At 44.4% G+C, this 22,635-nt stretch overlaps 1 protein-coding gene across 1 annotated transcript in view; it reads left to right on the forward strand.

Moving 5' to 3' along the window:
- The window catches only part of ZNF469 (zinc finger protein 469), a 365,046-nt gene that overhangs the window by 89,351 nt on the left and 253,060 nt on the right, over positions 1-22,635 (forward strand). The window contains exons 6-7 of the mRNA XM_019491171.2: positions 7,635-7,678; positions 20,110-20,227. The gene's annotated coding sequence lies outside the window, so the exon portion shown is untranslated. The remainder of the gene's footprint in view (positions 1-7,634; positions 7,679-20,109; positions 20,228-22,635) is intronic.

Below are 22,635 nucleotides of genomic sequence, written 5' to 3' on the forward strand. Positions count from 1 at the left end.
CACGTCCTTCTTCAGGCACAGGGAGAGTCGTCTGGGGTTTGTGCTCTCCTGGGAGGGAGAGAAGCCAACATGCAAGATGCAAGTCTGTGAAAATGCAAATGTCTGGTAGAGAGGATCAGAGGCGATGGGAGACAGGTAGGCATGGGGGAAAAGCGGGATGTTGACCTGGGGATAGTATAGCTGGTAAAATGTAGAGAGGTTACCTGGGATTATCAGATGTGCCACAAATCCAATGTCTGTATTTAGTCTGTGATTTTTTTGTATGCAGTAGATTTATGAAGTGAAGTTTGTAGGCTCGTCTACAAACAGTATTTGTGGCCAAAAGCTTGCAAAGAACAGTTTTTCCAACTATTGAGTTGGTCTAATAAAAGATATCACATGTACCCAAGGAACTTGTCTGCCTATGTCCTTAGACCAACACGGCTACAGCCAACACCTCAAATTTTTGTGCACGTTCATGTCCAATTTGATGGCCAAGCAGCCAGGGACACGTGTATATTGGATGCTTATGTCTCTCATTAGATTCGGTGTGGAATACAATTGCATGCACCTACCTCTTGTGTCCCCTTGTTTTGGCATTGAACTGGGCAGAGAAAAGAGAAGAGGAAAAGATGTTCACAGAGAGACACGTGTGCATGTCCTCGTACGTCCACGTTCATGTGCTACCCATAATCTCTGAGATTGGGACTAAGAACTGGAAAAGACTGGTTGACCGAATCCTACTACAGCACTACTGGATGAATAGTGCAGGAATAGGATATAAAATACAGTGAATGTAATTAAAAGTGGATTAATGTATTCAGAGAGGTAGCATACAAATGCACGTCACTGTATTTGACATGAGTCCCGAACACGATGGAGATGGGCAAAATGAGATACAGTTGTAGATAAACCAGGAAAACTTAAGTCAGCGTGTTATTTTATCCAGCGCGTGGAAACGCGCATGTGAGTGGGGTTAGGGGACAAGGGACAGAGGTGGAGAGCAAGAGGTCTGGAGAAATGGTTCTGTTTTTGATCTACTTCTAGTACAAGTTTGTCCAACTTTCTTCAGACTTTCCACATATACAAATCCCCTATGAGCTAAGAATAAGCAAGAAGACAGTCTGCCAAAAAGGACTGTCTGTCTGAACGCTAGAGGCTTTAATGGGCAAGTATTTTTCATCCTTAACTATGCAGTTATGGCCAGCCACTCTAGGAAGTGAGGGAAGCCGTTTTAATAACTTGCAGGTTCAATACCAGAGAGGAGAGTGATTTTTCTTAGAGTTGCAATGCTAACGTTTGACAGGAAGGCTCTTTAGATGGATGTTAATAATCATGATTATTTAGTTGTATTACAGCGGAGCCTAGAGGCCTCAACTGAGATGCGCACAGCAAGAGGCAGACTCTTCTTCAAGGGATTTATGGTCTATGTAGAGAGACAAAGAAAAGGAAATGGAGATGCAGAGAGGTGCTGGGGCTAGTCAGGCACTGCGGCAAAATATGACATCCATGTAACAAGATACAGGACCTCAGACCTCACATCCTCTTCTCTCTTGGCTTTGATGCCCCACGCCTGATGCTGCTGCGGAGGAAGGATCAGTTTTCCTTCTCTTAAGGCGAGTCTCAAGTCGTTCCTCTTTGGCATCTCCGATTTCTAGCCGCAGGCATTCCCGACACCAGACAAACGTCTCGGTCTCGAGAAGTCTCAAAACAAAACACCGTTGGCACTGCCCGGCTGTTTTAAGTGAAATTCGGCATGGTGGTTTTTTAGCTGTAAATAAGCGGCTAGGGGAAATTTTCAGACCACTTATGTCGGCAAAGGTCAAGGAAGTCACGAACATAAATTACAAGCAAAGGTATGTATCTGTTAAAAATCTCGGTTTGTCTGTAACGGTTCTGTGTTTTCACAGAAAGGATTCGTTGACTTGAAGCATTTTTCTGTCCGACCACATCAAACCTCCCTTTGATGCTTTCAGTCCTTGCAGTTTGCCTACAGCAGTGAACGGGTATGAAAAGGATGCTCCAAACACCAGCCGCTGCCAACGTCTCCTCGGCCGTGCCAAGTGGTGAACAGATTGTAGAGTGGACTTAACTAATTAGCAGAATTCCCCGGCCAGCGGCTGGTTTGGCCAGATGTGTGCAGTGCGTGTTGCCACAGCTGGAGCAGATAGGGCAGCCTTTGTGATGCCCACGGTGAGCTGGGAGGGACCAGCCATTTTCCCAAGCAGAGAGACGATGTGTTAAGTTGGTCTGAGCTGGAAATTGCTCTTTGCTTACATTTTCCTCTGCTCTCTAGCAGAGACAGCCATGCAAAGAGAGGGATAGGAAAAAAAAAAAAGGCTGCCAAGCTACATAACTTAGAAGACAGTGCAAGTATTGGTGATGAATGGAGTGAATCAGAGTCCGCGGGTTCTTCAGTAAAATCACGTGTATGATTTGCAGAACGTCTAGCAGCGAGATGATGGTCCCCAAAGAGTGCACGGCCATGCCCAAGGCACAGCGAGCACATACGAAATGTGGTCTCCTTGAAAGAGAGAGAAGGTATCCTTTCACCAAGGGTTTTTAGGGCTGTTCTCCTAAATGACCAGGTAGGAAGGAAGCGCTGGTATTGATTATGATAAATGTAACGTGCTGTACTACTGGGACAACTCGTACGCACTTTAAACGCGCACTAATGAACCCGTGCTTTGCTGCAGAAGATCAATTTGATTTTTAAAAATGTTTTATAACCTTTTGTCATCATCATCTTCACTTTATGCATCGTTGCAATGTTGAATCTTGAGTGAAGCGTTTGCCGAATGGCCCTTCATCGTTATATCATTAAGGATTGACAGATCTGGCCTCCGGAATAAGAGATTTAATTTATATAGATAGGTATTTAGGAGGATTATTTCAAAATCAGTTGGCTCAAAATTGATATTTTTTTCTCTTCCTGGTTGTGAATGGTATTAAGTATGTTGTTCCTAGCAGGACGCCTTATCCTTCCTTTATCGCTCAAAGGCCATACATGTTGCGTTTAGTTTAATTTTCCCTTTAAGTAAATACAATGTTTCTGTGGTCAGGGATGTGAAGGACCAGTTATGGATCGAAGAACAGGTTTTCCAAGCTACACCTGGAGAATACCAATGCTATTTTTTATCTTGAGCTTGGCCTGATTGTTTTCTCCACCAAAATTAATGCCAATGTGTCATATTTGTACAACCAAAACCTTTGAGAATTAGTGAAGGTTTTCATTATTGGTTGTGCCTTTGGAAGCCAACCTCCACTGACTTTCATCTGTTACTTGAACATTTGCTAAATCATCCCTTAGGCCAGGAGACTGAATGGCTCTTGAAGTAGCGTCCTGGAATGAGACTTTTATTCTCCCACACACAAACTTACGCTGCCCCCTCCTCCCTGGCCATTTCAGAAGTGGAGGTGGTTTGCCACGACCATCAGGGACCCTCATGCACGTCTCTGCCATAGAGCTGGTGGCAGGGCTTGTGGACCCTGCACGGGGTGGACCTGCCGTTGTGGCCTCCACTGTTTCCCACTAAAACGTGCAAGCAAAAAAAGGTGGGTTGTGTCAACGGCAAAGACAAAGCACCTCCCCTTCAGCTCTGAGAAATCCTTCTGCATTGTCGTTGGCAATTTTGCTGCTGATGCACTGGCCAGAAAAGCATCCGTCAGCTGTGTTGGTAAATGCAGGGAGGGGTAAGGAGCATGGGAGTTGGGGTTCGGCCAAGCAGGTCACCACGCTGTCTCTTGCTCCACAACCGTCTTGTAAACAGGTTTTTGTTTTTTGGTGGTTTTTTCTTCTTTTTAAATCGATGCCAATAGCGCAAGAACAAACAAACAGTTTAGGCAGGAATGGTCTTTGGCAGCACTTCACGCAGCACAGCCCCGTACGTGACGGGGATCTCTAGAGGCCAGGAGTTTTCCAGCCTGTGCTCCTCCAGGGGTGACTTCTACCAACGTGCGGCTTACTGGCCCCAGCGCTAGGGTGGAGCGATCCAGCCACTTCTAGCATTTGAACTGAACTGGGTTTCTCTGGTCCCGACTCTGCTTCCCTCAACAAGCTTCACCTGCTCTTCCTGCATGATTTAGCACCTATATGGCGGTTAGCCCCCGTCTTCTCCGAGAACCAGACTGACTTCCGGATGTCAGGATTCGCTCGTGATTTCCGTAAAGGAAAGCGAGAAAGAAACCAGAACAGAACTGGAGGGGAGTTGCAGTGTATATATGTGTGTGTGTGTGTGTGTGTGTGTGTGTGTGTGTGTGTGTGTGTGTGTGTGTGTGTGCGTGTGCAAGTGTGTTTGTATATATATGTGTATATGTGTGTGTATGTGTGTATATATGTGTGCACAAGTGTGTGTGTGTGTATGTGTATGTATAATGTATATATGTATACATATGTGAATATATACACATATATATCCATATATACACATATAATACACACACATATATATACACATATAATACACATACACACACATATATATCCATATATACACATATAATACACACACATATATATACACATATAATACACACACATATATATACACATATAATACACACACACATATATATACACATATACACATATAATACACACACACACACATATATCCACATATAATACACACATATATACACACACACATGTGTATCTAAGTTGCAGGTGGGTGTAAAGCAATGAAAATAAAAAAAGACGAGATAAGCTTCCATACCGCATTCGTATCACACGCGACATGACAAGCTTAACAGACTGCAGAAAACTCCCCTGAAATCCTCCCATCCCCAAGACAGCGTCGGCCCACCCCATCACCGCCTAAGATCCCTTCCAAAAGACCAGTGTGTTTTTTCTGTAAACCCTTTTTTTTATTACAAGGCTGGATGTCCTTGCCATCCTTCTGCAAGTCCAGTTTTTTTTTGGATTCCTGCTGAGCTCTTGGCCTCGGTGGTGTTGAGCGGCGCGGGCGGGCTGTGCTTGCCGCGCGAGACGACTTCTGAAGCGCGCTGCTCTTAACTGAAACTCTCCGTGAGCGGGCGCTGGCAGAAGACGGCCTGCAACCGTGTAATTGCTGCGTCCTCCGTGGTTAGCCTTGAAATAGCGCAGACCTCACCTTGAATCTCGACAGTTAAATAGGGAAAGGCCCGCTGAAAATAAAAGTTTGCTCTCTCTGTTACTATTTTTATTACTCTTGTGCTGTGTGGTCTGAGCTCCTCATTTTTCACATGACAGCTCTGTTTTATTTCCCTTTTACTCTGATCTAGAGGAAAGGTTTAAAATGTTCCCCCACCCCCCTCTAATTGGGCCACATTATCACTGGGAAAAATGACGAGGTTTCTTAAGAAGACCGTGTTCCCTGCTTCTTGCCTGCCAGTTGGCACCTCAACAGCATCGCTGCTGCTGCCGCCGCTGCGTATTTTTGGGATGCAGTGAGGTTTCTCCTGTTCTTTGAGGTTTGCTGCTATTTGCTTGAATTGCAGTGAGATCTTCAGTATCAACACACACGCGGATTTAATTCCGGCAAGAGCCAGCGCCGAGATGAACTGTCTCTGGTTCTGTTTTCTTGATCTGTTCAGTGCTCGCTTTGGGAGGCGGCGGCGGCGGCTCACGGCGGGGTTTATTTGTCACAGTTCTCTCCAGATAAGGGGAGATGTGTTTTGTCTCTGAATTGCAATAAATGCGATTTAGTTTTGATTTGCACATCATGTGTTTACCGAGCCTAACAAAGACCAAAGCGCTTCAGTGCGGCAATCGTTATCTTTTCCCAATCCAGCTGTTTCATTATCAGCAGTTTTGCTCCCTGTCGTCCGGGTTCCAGATGTTGCTCAGAACTGATGTGTCAGCTGAATTAAGGTGAAACGCTGACTTTTTTTGTTCTTCTTCTTTTTTCTGAATACCTGCTACATACAGCAAATGTAGCAATGATGGAAAGCGTCCAACAGTACAATCTCAAGTCACCCGTCAATCCACAGCACTGATACCAAAGGCACAGCTGCAGTATAATCTTCCTAAATACCCTGCCTTTTGCAAAAGGGACCTCAGGTTTTTCCCCAGAGGGATGTCTGGTATCTCTGCCAGTGCATTCCTGGTCTTTCTGCACAGACTGATGCCAAGGGTGCCAGTTATCATGGTATGGATGCCTGTCCACACACAATTTGATCAAGGCTCACCAAATAGTTTCATGTAACTCATTTGTCAGGTGATAGCAACCCTTGGGTGCTTTTACTCTGATTTGGATTTGAGCGGGCGATCAGATACGTGGTCCTTTACCAGCCCTTTGCACCTAGGGAAAAACAAATGCTTCCTAACGTGGGCCTGTGTCGTCTTGAAGCGGGAGGCAACTGCACCGGAGTTTTAATTCCAGGTCTTGTGCTGCATCTATGTGTGTTTTGGGGACGTGTCATTTAACATTCTTGTTCCTGACTTGAAATCTTGAACACTGCAATCGTTTATCTGTGTCACTGCAGGGACTAATTAGTTAATGTGTATAAGCTGCTTTAAAGATATACAGCACAGCACAAATGCTACGTTTTCTTACTCATTAGAGCAGGGTGTCGGCAATTGGGGCTTCTGGACTGGGGTCCTAACTCGGCCTATGTGACCCTGGGAAAACGAGTCGAAAAGCGCTAAGCCTTATTATATAACCTTTCACAGAACAAAACCAGATCCACCAAAAAAAACCCCCACCAGCATCGTTTTCTTTTTAAGGAATTATGTTTATTATTCATAACATGCAGATCACCCGGCGGTAATTGCAGTCGGTGTAACCGGGAACTTAAGAACTGTCAAGTATCTGCCAATGAGTACATGGCATGTGCTTCAAGAGATGAAATGTTAGCAAGAAATGCTGTGCTGTGGTAGTCTCTGAGCGGCTTCGGGCTCCGGTTCCAGCGTTGTAACTCGTTCAGAATATCATAGTTTAATCCGTTGATGGGGGGAAAAATACCACCCACCCCTTGAAGTGGGTAGCTCCATATGGCATTAAATCCCTGGAGCCAAACACTTGCAAGCACGCGCGTGTGTGTGTATACATACATGCATATATATATGTGTGTATGTGTATATATATACACACATGCGTGTATATATATATATATATATATATATATATATATACATGCATATACATGTATATACACACACACACACACGTGTGTGTGTGCATATATCCCCACGTTAGCTGCAGATCTGAATTTGACAAAAGTCTACTGATTTGTGCAGGCTTACCCAAAACCCCGTCGACTTTGGAGCGTTCAATATTCAGCGTTAGCAGAACAAGCCTCAAACACAAAGTCTGGGAAGTTTTCAGTTCTAATTTGCATTCGTACCTGTCTGTGGGTTTGGGTTGAGTCATCTCACCTCTTTGGCTCAGTTTCCCCCTCTGTATAATAGAGAGGATGATAAAGTAGACCTAACTGCTGTGAAAATGAACTAATGAATGTCTCTGAGGATGCTCAATATGTCCAAGTTCCTTGTTTGAGTGTCATGGCTTTAGTCTGCTTTTGCCATGTAGCAAGTGCTGTTTTCTTTTGCAGCCGGTAGCACAGTGATACCGTAGGCTCGCACTGTGATGGAGAAAAGGAGAGGGAGTGCTATGATGCAAAAGTTGCATGCTAATTTACAGAGATAACACTTATCTTTTCGTTTTCTATTTCAGTAAAGTCGTTGCTGTTTTTCACAGTGGGTGGAGTGTTAAAATGGGTAAGTTATAAAGGACTTGGCTGCTCAGATTTTTTTTTCTCCATTTAACTGTCTCCTTTGCTAATTGAAACTTTGCTTCATTGCGTCTTTGAGGCAGAAACTGAAGCGTTGCTTAAATATCTCTAAGTGCATAACAATTAGAAAGTCAAATGAATGCTCTGATCAATATAAGGCTCTATCAGAAACTATCTTAGGGTGACTTCCTGAGTCATGATATTAGTATTTCAAAATGGGCTGATAACTAGGGTTGGTTAGAAACAGGTTTTTGTATCCTGTGGGGAAATTCCTATATTTTCAGGGGAACGGGAATAACTCAGAATTGGGAAAACAGTACAAATTTCAACTGTTCTATGGACTAGAAGCTGCAAAAACCTTCGATTTAGAAGCATTGAAACTTTTTTGTGTTTCACTAATGTTAATGCATTACGTTTTGCTGGTGCCAAGGCTTGATGCTAGAATATAAAATATTACATTAAATACTAAAAATGTTTTAGTTGTAAATATTATGAACTAAATTAGATATTAAAAATATTATAAAAACCCATGTGAAATTCAAGAAGCAAGGCAAGACAAATCATTTCATCCTGGCTGAATTACAGTGAGAAAGTTGCATCAATTGACGTCTGAAATATTTGTGTTGAAATTTTTAAAGCTCAAAACGGACACATTCGCACAAAAGATTTTCTGTATAACAAAACGGCATTTTCTGATGGGAAATGTTTCTGTTGGGACACTTTCACTCAGCTTTACTCGTGGCCTCAGCACATGCCATTTTTGTGTCCGTCTCCCTCCCTGTTGTCAGATCTCACCGCATTTTCTTTCGTTCCTCTATCTGGTCCTGTCTCTGGCTTTGCCACTCTTTTATTCACGCCGTTTTTAGTCTCCTCATCTGAAGCCAAGAGGGCCTCAGACCGTCCTGTGGGATGGGTCAATGGTCCTTGTTTGTGGATAAAACCCAGATCCTAAATGCCTTACTTCCTAAAATTATAATGGGCATTTTGCCCAAATAAAGCATTAAGCAGTCGGGCAAGGTTATTTACCTTCCAAAAGGTAATATTTAGCGTGTGTAGTTTCCTGATATCCCTTTCTTACTATAATGCACACTGCTTCAACAATAGTAAGGATATAAAAGGTCTTATTTTATAATGTGATGCTAAGTTTTCGTGGCCTGTAGTAGCCTTCAGGGCTTGTCAAACCCTTCCAGCTTCGAGCCACTTGCCAACACGGTATCTTTGTAGTTATCCAAATCTGAGCGCTTCTGCTAATGTAGCAGGTACTGGGGTTAAATTAATGTGCCAGTCAATTATATGTCCTTGTCCTGCATCTCTGCTTAATTCTTTGCTGAAACACGGGCGAGAGTTTGAATTTTTTCATGGCTTTTTGATGAGCGTTACATGGTTGAGTCTTCACGCTGTGGTTTCCAAAACTCTGACTGTAGATGCGACTAACAGCTCGCCGTCTCTCCGAGAGGCCTATGCAATTGCTTAGAGGTCAACCATTTAGTGCGCTCAAAATCCATTGGAAATATTTATCATTATTGTTAGGTCATATTAAATTGATTAGTGCTTCTTATACAGACCTCCACTGCTTTCCTGCTATTTTGCTGTACATTTTCCACATCAAATTTATGCTCATAGTGTTGCAGGGTTGTTGCTTGTAGCTGCGTGGGTCTAAGCTTTTGATGGTTTTGGTAATGCGATCTCTTTTATTAGACCAACTACATAGTTTGCGCCCGAAAGCTTGCAAGGAACTTTTTTTTCCGACTTTTTAGTTGGTCTGATAAAAGAGATCATGTCTACCAAAAGAACGTGGCGTGCTTATAGTGTTGCATTTATGTATTTGCATACACAGACACGGCGCTCTCTGATCTACCTTTAGATGTGATTGCTCACCCTGTAGCATGATGAAACTGGAGTGGGGTGCGGGGGAATAGGGGGTGAGAGAAGAATGGCAGACTTAGCTCTCTTCCAAATATTTAAGCCTTGCCAAGGGGTCTTTACAGCTAGGAGCATTTCTCTTTCTGTATTAGAAGCTGCCTATGTTTCCTATTGTGCAATCAATATTCAAAGCAGTTCAGATGTTGGGATCAGCCTAGAAAGCATACAAGTCCTTGGTTTCCATAAGGCTCTCGCTCCATTATCTTTTCCCCTTACACCTACATAGCAGATCTGCAAGTCCTCGCTTCGCTGCGTGCTGCTCCTTGCTCTCAAAGCTCCAGTTTATAGCAGCTAGATATATTTCGCAAATCGTGGTGGCCTTTCTAGTTTTGCTATCCTAGCTTCTGACTAGGTCTAGTGGACCGTCGGAGGGCTTCCTTTCTGAGCAGAGCTGCAAAATCACTCCCCAGTAGCCATTGCACTGGGAGGCAGCTCTCACAGCACACACGGCTCCTGGTCCTGTGCTAGCGAGCCACCAAGTCTATAGCAGTGCCTTTAATGCTTTTCTTTCATTTAACCTTCCCACGCCAAGGTGCGATTGCCTCAATTTCCAGCAGTGAAGATGGATGGCTCCTGCAAAACCATTTGCCTTTCAGAGAAATTTTCCCTAGAACCTCAGAAGAAGCGATTACTAGACGGGGTCGATCGCCAGGCACTTCTGGATGTCTCTGGATCCATTGAGATGCACTTCCCACGTGTGCAAAGATGCAGATAATTCAGACACAACCATATGCCATCTCCCCACTCCTGCTTTCCCTTTCTTTGGACTTCAAAATCAAATGCTGCAGTCTCAAGCATTTAAATTAATAATTGCGGTTTGCTGAGAACGAGTTGTGCTGCATTTTCTTGGCTTAAAGGGAACATTGAGGAAACTGGCTGGATGGAAGTAAGAAGTGCAAAGATAATATCAAGAGGTCTGAAGAGGGGGAATATGTGTAATGGTAAGAGTAGACGACCGGGAGTCGAGATAACTGTGTTCTGTTTCCAGTTGTCATGCGAGTTCGGACAAACATCTAGCACAGCGAGCCATGATTGCTGGAGAGCCTTTCTGGGTAGGTATCAAAATCTAAATATTAATAGTAGTAGTAGTAATAATAATTATAGTAATAATGATGATAGCAGAAACTGGAGATGGTCCCTTCCGACCCTAAGTACTATGATACTATGATGGGCCTGAGCAGGTGACCTGAGGTGAGGCCTGGGTGGATGATATAGATATATCTATCGATCTATAGATGTAGATCGATAGATATATATAGATATCTATCGATCTATATCTATAGATAGATCTATAGATACATAGATATCTATAGATCTAAATAGATAGATCTATAGAGATCTATAGATACATAGATATCTATAGATCTAAATAGATAGATCTATAGATATCTATAGATATATAGATAGATATCTCTATGTATCTATATCTCTATCTATAGATCTATCTAAAAGAGATAAATCTATAGCTAGAGATATAGATATAGCTATATAGATATATTGTCATCCCCATTATATCAGTGTAGATAAAGGAGTGCATAGATGATGCAGACCTCTAGCCCAGGGTTACTTTGTCCAGTCCATTGGAGAAATACCCTTGAAAGAATTGGAAGTGAAATCCAGCATAAGCTATACCGGTGCAGACAGCGTGTCCTTCTTCGGGGGAGCTTGCTAAAGGCAAAGAGGCTGTTACTTGCTCTCTTGCCACCTACTGACAAAGCTCAGTCGTGGCTGCATCTCTCTGATCCCAGGGCAATTTATATCAGTATACAAAACAGGTGTGATTTATGCCGGGGTATGTGTATGTGAGCTCCTTTCCTGAACTTTCCTGAACGTAGGAAGAGTTTGGATCTGAATGCGTGGATGCAGTTTTGCATTACCTGCCATAATTTCTGTCCACGCTTGTTCTTTGGGTCCGGTGCTGCACACCTCTGAACCGAGGGAAAGTTTGAATCTGGACTTGACTCTTGCAGGCATAGGCATTCCTTGGTGTGCGTCTACTCCGGATAGCATTGAATCATGCTTCTTTCACAGCATCTCATAATTTCCTGGAAACGCAGAGAGGGGTAAAAGTTTACAAGCACAAAAGCGAACGATTTCTCTAACCTCAAAAAAATGCCTGTTGCAGTTGAAGCACTGGCGATAAAGATTTGTAGGGCGTGGGCCACTTCTCTTCCTGAACTGTCTGCTCCGCTGCTCATCTCACCAAACTGTCTCTGAGTAAGAGAATTGTAATTCTGAGCAATAAAAAATAATGCATCTTGTAAAGGAGATGTGAGAGATGCTGTGCTGCTGTTTTCTTCCAAATAATATGTTTATACAGAGTTCCCAAGCATTGCCGGAGAATAACAACCTAGCAGATGTTGTGAACAATTTAAGAATTGAACAAATGAACCTTTGATCCACATACTTTTAGCAGGACCAACTCAGCTCTTCTGGAACATCCAACGCATATTTGCTTGTACTGAAATAAGGTCTTAAAAGTTAAAAAAAAAAAAAAAAAAAAAAAAAATCCCCCATGACCTCCTGGGGAAAAGATGGGGTGCTTGGTGAGTTGGTAGGCATTTTGCATTTCCGGGGTAGGTGTGAGAAGCAGGGACTTCTGTAGAAGGTGAGACCTGGCCAGTGGTCATAATGCAACCTTGAGGCCCTATGCAAGTGCCAGAGGACACACCATGTTGCCGTCTTCCAGGAACTGAACATCAGCTCTGCAGAGCTAGACGTGCAAGTTGTTAGCTTGAGCTAAAGAGGCAGGCTCCATAGTTAGGAGCTGGGATCAGTTGGCATGGTCTGCAGGCTGGGTGCAGGTGGGGACGTGCACTGACCAATGGGTACAAATGTATCCGACATGATTACTGGCTTGGACTGTCGCTCTTCAGATAGGAACCCAGGTGTATAATTCAGGGTGATCTGCATTATCTCTGCAAAGTCCCGGCAGAGGTGACTTTGGGCAGATGATACTCATTATTTAGGAGAGAAGCAGCACTCGAGTGCTAGCCCGTCAGCTCCTCCACGCTCACCGCAGGAATGGATCCTCCTACATTTTTGTTAGTGTTCCCAGTTACTAATGTTGGCCTTTTTTTTGCAGCAGAGAAAGTGGCTGCAAACTCATCTGAAAAAGCCTCTCGTTTTTAAAGGAACTCACGCGATTTTGGATTTAGTGATGAGCTTTGCCATGACAGTGATTTCTTTCCCGTGAAAGATGCAGGGGGCCCGTAAGAAACCAAAGAAAACCATGTCTTGCTTTCATGTTTTCTCTACTGTCCATTTTGCTTGCATTATCTGCTTAAATCAACAGCTATCCCTTTCTAAATGTTGTTTGAAATCTTTACCATTTTCCACTGCACTTCTGGACAGACTTGTGACAAATGGATGTTGAGACTATTTTTTTCAATTTGCTTGTTCAAATTAAAAGGAGAGAGAGGGGGGAAAAAAAAACCTGCCACCATTGCTTCATACTTACATATGGTGCATTATCAAATATGTTCTAATCCAGAGGGTAAGTGAGATTTGCTCCAAAGATTATTTCTTCTTACATCTACAGTGAACCATAGGAAGCAAAACATGAACTTTCCAACTCAGCTTTATGAACATTATTAGAAATCTTGCAGAACAAAAAATATACCGAGCACCAAATAATACGGCATGTGGCTATCAGTCAGTGTGTAATGTAAATCATTCTCATGTGTCACTTGGAGGGATGCTTTTAAATTTGCTTTGGATCGTTTTCTTTGTTGGAACTGGTTTCAAATATGTTTGCACATATGCCAGTCATCTTCTTCATGCATGTGCGTAAAAAAAATGAGCCTCTGTAAAGAAAATAGGAATCAGTATATATATATAAAATATATAAGAACAGCCTATTGCTTTAGAAATGGTTAATGCGAAAGACCCTCAGGTGGGAGAAGCAGTGAACACCAGTATTTTTCATCTGTGTTCAATTTAGCTTTGGTCAGGGTTGAAAGTCAGTTTGTGGTCTTGTAGTATTTTCTGAGTGGACTTCTGCCCTACAGAAGTCTGCAATAATAATAATGCATAATGCTTCTTATTAGGAGGCTGGGGGTACTCCAGGGGGTTGGCAGAGGCTGGGTCTGGTATGCAGAGCAAAATGAAGATTGCATGGGATAAAATGAAGGAAGGGCTAGTGAGAGGTAATGAATGGGCAGCTCTGGGGATGGATGTCATCTCTTTATTCACTGAGTAGGAAGTGTGTCCATGCAAGCGTTTCCTATTTCACCTTGCTATTGAAGGTGCAAGAAGTGTGCTGGGAGAAGAAGAGATCCTCTCACCGGCCCATCCAGTCCTTGATCTTCTGTGCCAAAAATACACAAAAAGGGGGCCAAGTGTGACCAATCTGCAATGGATACCTGTCCAGTAGTGGGCAGATACCAGCTAATTTTAATTAAGGAACCTTTAAGAGAAAAACATCATTTAGTCATTACTGACCAGGGCTGGAATTGAACCAGGGTCATAAATGTCCCGAGTCCCACGCGCTACAAACCATCTTTGTTACCTACACATCTTTACAGAAAGAAATCTGTGCTCGGACAATCCGGTTTTTCCCCCTTTTTTATGCCAGATCCGTGGCTGGTGTGAATCAGGGCAGTAGTACCACTGAAACCAGTAGAGCAACGCTGATTAACATCAGGCCCTTGAAAATAAACATGTTCTGTAGACCGAATTCCCTGTAATATAAACTTCATTACTTAACAAATTTGTGCTGTGATGGAGAAATATTAAATTAAATTACAGAAGAAACCCCTCAAGAAACGCAGCGATTTTTTTTTTCTTTTTGTTAAAATATGAACTAACCTTTCACTTAAGCTTTCATCGCAGTCTTCAAACTGCACAAAGGGCCGATACTTGGGTCTGTGGCTGGAGGATTTGATGCGTCAGAGCGAATCCTAGTAAAACTTCCTAAGCCCATCTCTTTATTGTTATTTTAAAACGTCAACTTGACCTGTTTTGGTGGGGAAAGGAAAAGTTTAGGATTGTTCAGCTGGTTTTAACTGCCTCCATGCTGGTTGCTTAATGAAGATATAATGACCCCGATGTTCTGTTAAAGCGAGACGAGAGGGTTTCCTAGCGTCTCATGTACTATAATTGAATTTTAACAGGTTGAGCGCGCAAGTCGCCAGGAAGAAGATTTGAGGCAAGAAGGGGTGTGCTAAAGCTTTTCATTTTTTAACGACTTGTGGTTGCGGGCAGAAGTATTGAATACACTTGTGATCGGAGCGGGGATGGTAGGACGATTATTGCTAAAGTCCAAATCCGGAGTCCTAGATTTGATTTCCAGCTTGGTTGTCGACCCTCCTGCTTGCAATCTGGAGCGATTTTCTTAACTTCCCCGTGCCCGTGTTCACTCGCTCGTAGAAAGAGGATAACGTTGCTCAGCTCCGGGTTGTATTAGGCTTAATTTAGCTTTTGCAAAGTGCCACTGTGGTGCAAACTACGGTATAAAGGTGCTACCATGTAAGAACGTAGCAGTTGTTAGGAGTCTGGACGGGCCCCCGAGGGAACGGCGATTCCTACCAATGACACAGTCAATCAGATCGGCTGCCGTCCAGCAGAGGGCGGTGACACGACGAGGCTGCAATCACTTCCTCGTAGAATTAGTTTCCGCGGGGCAGTAGCTTTGGCCCGCCTTCAATTGCTGACTGATTAGAAGTGGCTCACTTCACAAGCTTTGCTTTTCCAAGCACTTACGGATAGTGTAATGGGAAAAGCTAAGCACAAACCCGAAAAGTAGTTTTCACGAAAACCGCCCCCCCCAACAAAACAAGTCCTTCTATCTTTTTGTTTTTTTTAAATCCATCTCTAACTTGAATCTCTTTCATCAGAGTATCCATATGTGCATCTGACCCCGTTCTTTAGAGGCAGCTTTCCCACCTCCTCTCTTTCCTGGAATGAAGGCACTTTCTTTTGCAGATGGTAATTGTTTGTTTTGTGGTTGCTGGTCTATGAAGAAAATAAAATAAAATTAAAAACCTTTCCTTTTTTAGGGTTTGTGGGAGTAATCACCATGTCTGTTTATATTTTGTATGCACCAAAGCCATCACAGGCTATGCATGGTTGTAATCAAACAGGCACTCCAATCAGATAAGCGCTGAGTACAGACTTTCGTTTGCCTTGATGAATAGGGAGTTTACAAAGGTATAAACAAAGGAGACTGTGTTGAAAAACTGCAACATATTTCTATACTTCCCAGAAGACCCAAGTGATAAAGACATATGGCCAGATGCACACGGGAAGCGTAACTTATACATCAATACGCCCCCAAGTGTGCGCGAGGGAGTCAAATTACATTGGAAGAAACTAGAAGAAAATGTAAAATCAAGTCGGCGAATAGGAAGCTGATCTAGAAGCAAGACCAGAGTCGTGACTCTTGGTCTTCTGTTTTACACACATTTACACGCATTTCCTTTCAGCAGTCTTTTCTCCTTACAACATTCCTGAGCGGCGCTGGCTATCCCAGTCCATTATGTTCTGAAATTACTCTTCCCTCTGCCAATGTTAAGTCTGCTGAGTGTGATGACAGTGAATTCGATGAAAAGAGACTGGAACGGGGTTTTGGCCTTGCTGAGCGCTAGCTTACAATGCGCCTTGCTGGCTTCACGGTGTATTTCCTAGAGCAGTTGTTTTCTATACACATGCATACCCAGAGGTGATCCTGGGTATGACCGTAAACTGCATCCAACTGGAGGACCTGGTGGCAATGTGGCAGGGCTACTCATGGCAGGGTGGCTCCTATAAAATCCCGTAATGTTGCAACCTCCAGAGTAAGGCAAGTATAGGATGTCTCAAAACCCTAGCCCTCGTTGCCTTGTGGGCACTCCTTGGTTGGAGAAAGGTCAAGGGGGACATCACCCTGATGGAAAAGCACCCTTGTTGAGGCATTAGGCCGTCAGCACTGGTTCTTTTTGGTTGCTCTCTGGAAGAAGTTGCGACCATCGAGGCACTAAACATCTGGACTCGTCTGGCCTTTGGATTCTGTCTCAATGGTCTAAAGGTGGGATGGGAGGTCTTGGGCAGCCTCCGCTCCTCCATACTCTTGCCTAGATGCATTGCATTGAAGGTCCTAGTGTGCTGGTTGCACGACTCCCTACAAGTGGATTCATCAGGCACCTGACTAGACGTCTTATACATGCACTATGATCCAGAGGATCAATGGTTGCCTACCTCCCCAGAGAGAGAGAGAGATGATTAGGATATCAGAAGGTGCATTAGAGACTTCCAACACATCTAATTTAATGGCTGATGAGAAGAAAGGAGCGCATTGCATTGATGCTGCAGTTGGTCTCCGTTCTCGTGACTCAAAAGAATGCACTCGACCACATCTTTCTGCTCTTCTCCCAAAATCAGCATCTTTCTGTTGGCTACCTCCGGCACGGTTTGCCTTCTAATTTTGCTCTCCATGGAGCCACAATGCAGAGAAGAGAAGTTGGACTGCCCTGGAAACCTGTGGGCTGTATCATAACACAGGGCAGCTGATAGCACTTAAGGTCATTCATCACCACAAATAACTCTTGTTTTTAATGGCTGCTCTCCGTAGCTCAGAAGGCAGCGAGCTTGATCACAGCCCCTCAGGACCCTTTGCCAGTGGCAACAGTTTTAGGCTTTGGCGTCTTTCAGTTTGGCATTTAATGTAGTGCAGCTGCGGGGTTGGCCTGAACAGTGCTCAGTCAGGGCTCTGCATGAGCAGGTCTTTTGAAGAAATCCTGCCCAGAGGTTGCCAGGGGTCTCGAGCTCAGAGCACGAGCCAAAGCACTGCCATGATCCTCAAGAGGCACCCATGGAGGGTGGTCTGGAAGTTGAGGAGCTTTTCATCCCTGTCCGCCTGCGGCTAAGACATGAAGAGTCTCACTTTCCCAGAGGCACCGCGGGTTTGTGTGAACAGCAGGATGAAGGCGATGACCTTCCACGTGAGAGGCTTTCTTAACCCTGCAGGAGACCACCAGCTCCTACCTCCCACGCAGCAGCTGTGCAGCGCTTGCACTCGCCCGCTCGTTGGGAGCTGTCCCCCGCCGCGGAGTCAGCCTGATGCTCTTCGTCCTCCGGGTTCGGCACAACCGGGGCCCGCGAAGGAGCCCCGCGGCCTGCAACTTCGCTATCCCACGCGCCGATTCTTCCACCTACTCTCCGAGGCTAAGGAGCGAGCATGCTGCCAAGGTCAAAGACTCCTTAGTATCAGCTGGCAAACTCTGCACGCCTATTTGCAAGGGGAGAGAAGGATGAAGGGGAGCCTGACAGGCTTTAATTGTTTTCTAGGCTTTTTTTTTTTTTTTAACCGTAATGGTTTTTCTCTGGTTTGCGCTGGACTCTCGCCGAAAGGTTGTGCTAGTTGTTTGTTTGTTGGTTCGAAGGAGGTATGCCGGCAAGGGCCTTTTGTGCTCTTCGCCCTTGCAAATGCGCGTGCGTTTGAAGTTTAATTGAATTGAAAAATGCCTCTGAGGAGCTTCGCTTTGGAGCGATCCATGTCTGTGTGCTTCCCCCTCACCCCGCCGTCTGATTTAATTAGATGTCTTCGCTGGACAATTTACAGAAAAGAAAGGCAGAAAAGGAAACGTCTGGAAGTGTTTTAAACCAGATCGGACCACTATGTGATCTATTCCTTTTCTCTCAGAGCTCATTAAAATCTTTCCTGCCCTAATCCTCTTCCTGTGTCCCACACTGTAAAACAAAGGCCTTTAACCAGGATTATATCTTGCAAACTGTAGCCACTAACCCTCTATTTGCGCCTATGCAGAGACTCTGAAATCAGTGTGCGTGCTTTATGCTGCTCACCTGAGATGCATTATGCCGATGAACTGTGCCCGTCCTTTTGGTCTCCGTGGATGCACGTAAAGCCCCTCACGGCCATAAACGTCTGCACCACCGGGGCCTTAACGCCAGGACTACGCATGCAAAAGAGAGATTAAATACATGCCTGCAGCACTGAGTATGCAATTGCCCGTGAAAACCAGTTGCGTGCATAAAACTGCAGGCTCAGATTTAAAGCCCTTCATGATGCATAGGTTTATGATCAGGGTTGCTGTTTAGAAAAGATTTCCGTACGTGTGTGATTATACAGTGAAATCAGAGGCGTGCCTGTAGCTGTAATGATAGTGCCGTGGTGCACACCGATGGCTCGCAGAATTGTTTTCCGGGTTGTGGTAAGAGGTCTGAGACTCGGAGCTGCGGATGGATGAAAGACCTCGTTTTAAAAGAGCCTCTCCCTTTGCGCAAACGATCCCAGGAAGCAACCGCTTGACTGAGTTGAAAAGACAAGAGAGGGATAGAAAATGTGACCAAAGGGTATAATTCTCTGATGACGTGCTTGTTTTGTCAGTGTTAATGGGGTGGGGGGGGTGCTTATGTATGCATAAATCAGTCCCAAAACATTAATTTCTTTATAAATCAGCATTTTCCCTGTGCACTGTAAGCTTGTCACCAGATGCTACAATGATGGATATTTTAGATCCGCGTGCGGTGATTATACCACCGTACTAGGCTTTCACAATGCAAGCCAAAAATACAAGGCCAGGGTCTCTCTTCAGTTATACCCCTGTCAAACCTGTCATTCACCCCCCAAAAATGTGAATCAGTTTATTTTCCAGTCATTGCAGTCTACCGCTCGACATCACACTACAGTGAGATCAGGCAGGAGCTATAAAGCGGTGATTAGTTCTAGTGATTAATGATGTAGTGATTACTTTGCTGGTCTGGGATTTGGGAAACAAAGCTTGTTGCCTTACTCCGTCGCTGACTTTTCTTTTGGCTGCTCCTGAGCTTCTGTGTGCTGCCGTTTGCATCCATCAAATGGCTGTAATAGCATTGTCCTACCTAAAAGGAGCGTGGTGAGGCTCCCAGGTACAGGTGTGACGTGTGGGGCAGATTAGCTCCTGTGAAAGACATATCCAGATTTCACGGATGCATAAGACGGGTTGCATCATGCTGGCTCAGGGTGATAAGTGCCTCTTCTCTTGCAAACTCAGATTTGGCTGGCCATGGTTGTGAAAGTTTGGACCTCTGAAAACAACCCGTTGATTTTTGCCTCTCCAGTGATATGACGTTGGCTGGGTCAGCAATGAGTCAGATTAGCCCCAGAGGGGAGTGATTCAGTCTGAAGAATCCGGGTGGGAAAACTCTGGATTAGGTTACAGGGGCGTAGGTTGGAGCCGTGTTGGTCTAAGGACACAGGCAGACAAGGCTCTTTGGGTAAATCTGATATTGTTTATTAGACCAGCTCAAACAGTTGGAAAAAAGTCGTCTTTGCAAGCTTTATCCCCGAAAGCTTGCAAAGAAGAACTTTTTCCCAACTATTTGAGTTGGTCTAATAAATGATATCAGATTTACCCAAAGAGCCTTGTCTGGATTAGGTTGGCATTTGCCATCTTATTGCAAAACGACTTCTGTACTTTCTAGGTAGAACTGGTGAAAACTTTTCACATTTTCTGTGTTTTGTACTAATTTTTTCATGGTGGTTTTTTTCTTTTTCCTTGCTTTTTTTTGGACCAGCTTCCTCTTGCATGAGTTCCTGCGAGGAGCTGACATCCTTTACCTGGAGCACCCCATCCTGTTAGTGCCCATTGATCCTTCTGGGAAATGCAGGAGTGGAAAGCACTGACCTGGTGAGGTAAGTGACTTATCACCCACCTGATGGGAGGGAGAGTGTGTTAAGGTATTCACTGAGCAGTGCTGAGGAAGCTAGACTTGGGAATGAGTTTGAGTTAAATTATCTTCTTATTAAAAACCACACTCCAGAAAGACTTTTTTTTTAAAAAAGGAAGGTTAGGGAAGACGCATCCTTACTCCTTCCTATTTCTGGTGCTTTCATACTGCTTTGGGTGTAGTGCTGAACGACCACCATGTATGAAAGTAGTAGTCTACAAGTATGAAGACTATGTAGTCTTGAAGTCTATGAAGTCTTGTAGTCTTGAACTATTAAGGAAGTCTATGAAGTCTTGTAGTCTTGAAAGTCTACAATAGGAAGTGGATCCCTGGTTTCCAAACCACTGCGTTAAGGAGATCCTGCACTGCTGTTTGTAGTGTTCAAAGCTACCTGTGTCCTAAGGATGACATTCATCCCTGAGTACTCCTGACCCAAAGCAAATAAGCTTCAATCTGATATTCCCCCCTGGTTCTGGGATTTGTCAGGAAATCATAAAGTGATTAGGAGGCAGTTAAGTTTTTTTCTCCCTGCTTTTTTGATTGCTGTCTACATGGGCATGAATTGCAACTGGAGCTTGGTACTTCTTCATTACCCTGTATGGGCACCTGGCCAGCCCCAAGCCCAACCCCAGAAGTCCTGTCCTGACATGGATCAGAAATGGGTCTTGCAGCAGACACCGCTTACTTTTTATTTGTCAGGAGTCTGAAGGGGATTTTCCCAGCATGTCGCACTGTCCAAATGATGGCTCAGTCAGAGGGAAATTCAGGCAGCCTATATTGTGCTTAGGAGGTATGTATGGAATAGGATTTGTGCTGACCTTCTGCTTCAGTGGGAACATCACCCCTGGCTGAATAAGACTGGAATCACAAGAGGGAAAACCCACATTTATTTGCTAATCCCATTACCACTTGGAGAATTCCCAGAACCCGGTGACTAATAGATTCACTCTTGGGCAAGCTGAGTATTTTCATTTTTTGGTGAAACAAAGCTAATATGCAAAACCCCAGACTGCACCGTTTGACTTGAGTCATTAAAACCGTTGCAATTCCACCCTGCTCTCTTCGGACTCAGACAACCGAGCCCTGCCGAGCTTTGCTGCAACGGGCCTGTTGGAGCCACAGAAAGTCCCCATGTGAATTAACCTCAGGCTGGGTAAAACCAGCGTCAGCGCGCTTTGACTCATTGGCTGCATTGACACAGCTAAGCCGAGGCGGCCGGCCCACACCATTCGTGACACGACTCACTTCGGTTTCTTTAGGCTGATGGGTCCGAGTGTCTGGATGTAACCAGGGCTCTGATCTGTTGGGTCTTGGACAAGTTGAGGGGGGCAGCAGCATGCACACACCGACACGGTGTTGTATTATAAATCATGAAGTCTAATGCTTAGCTTGGTGCAAATGTATACTCTAATGACTTCCCATTTTGAAGGGCTGCACGGTTGTAAAGGGGTGCCAGGGCTGGTTTCTTGCACAGGCATGAATTTTACCCTGGGTGTTGAATGCAGCGGCGTGCTCCTGGGCTCCGGTTCAAAGGCATTAGGGTCATTCCACTCTTTCGGGTGGAAACGGTGTGGGAGAAGGGGAGGTTTTCTATGCTGGCAACCGCAATTCAACCGCTTGCTTTTGGGATCACTAAGTTGAGGCCGATGAGGAATTAGAAAAAAATCCAGGCTGTGCAAATCAAAGCTCCCGTGTGGAGGGACCAGAGAATTAGTCAACATTTGCACCTCTCAGGGTCTGAATTTCTCCAGCAAAAGGTGGTGCCTACCAAGGCTGCATTGCAAGTGGGACCCTGATGGCTTTGCTTGGTCTGTGAAGACGCAGGCGTAAGCATCCTCCGAAGAAGAATATCCAAATACATGATCAAGGCCATAGACTACTTGTTTAAAAACCCTGTCTTTTAAACAGGAAACAATTTTCCATTTTGTCCCAGAAGCAACCCTTCGTCCCCCCTCCATCTCCTGTGAGGTTCATTGTAGATCCCGATCCTTGCATTGGTGCAGGTGCTTGTGGCACCACCAGCAGCTGCAAGAGAAGCACACACCTGGATCTGGCTGGGTTGGGTAAATGCAATGGCTGCTCGCTTGACTTTTAAAAATGTCTTTTAATTGTAACACAATGAGCAGGGTTATACTCTCGACCAGCTAGTCACACTTCTGTTAGAAGAGCGGAGCATCTAGTAGGCGACCTTACAAGGAACAGATTCATCATCTCACAAAAGAGCAGGGTTAGAGTTTTATGGGTAATTGTGTTGCTTTATTTATTTTTTAATGCAAAACTTACAAATTACTGAAGCCGACTGGAAAACATTTGCTTATTTTTTAATGTTTTTTTCTTTTTGAAAAAAATCCCACCAGCACCCTCCTCCCAATA

This window comes from Alligator mississippiensis, chromosome 10, assembly GCF_030867095.1.
Source record: "Alligator mississippiensis isolate rAllMis1 chromosome 10, rAllMis1, whole genome shotgun sequence".
Taxonomy (NCBI): domain Eukaryota; kingdom Metazoa; phylum Chordata; order Crocodylia; family Alligatoridae; genus Alligator; species Alligator mississippiensis.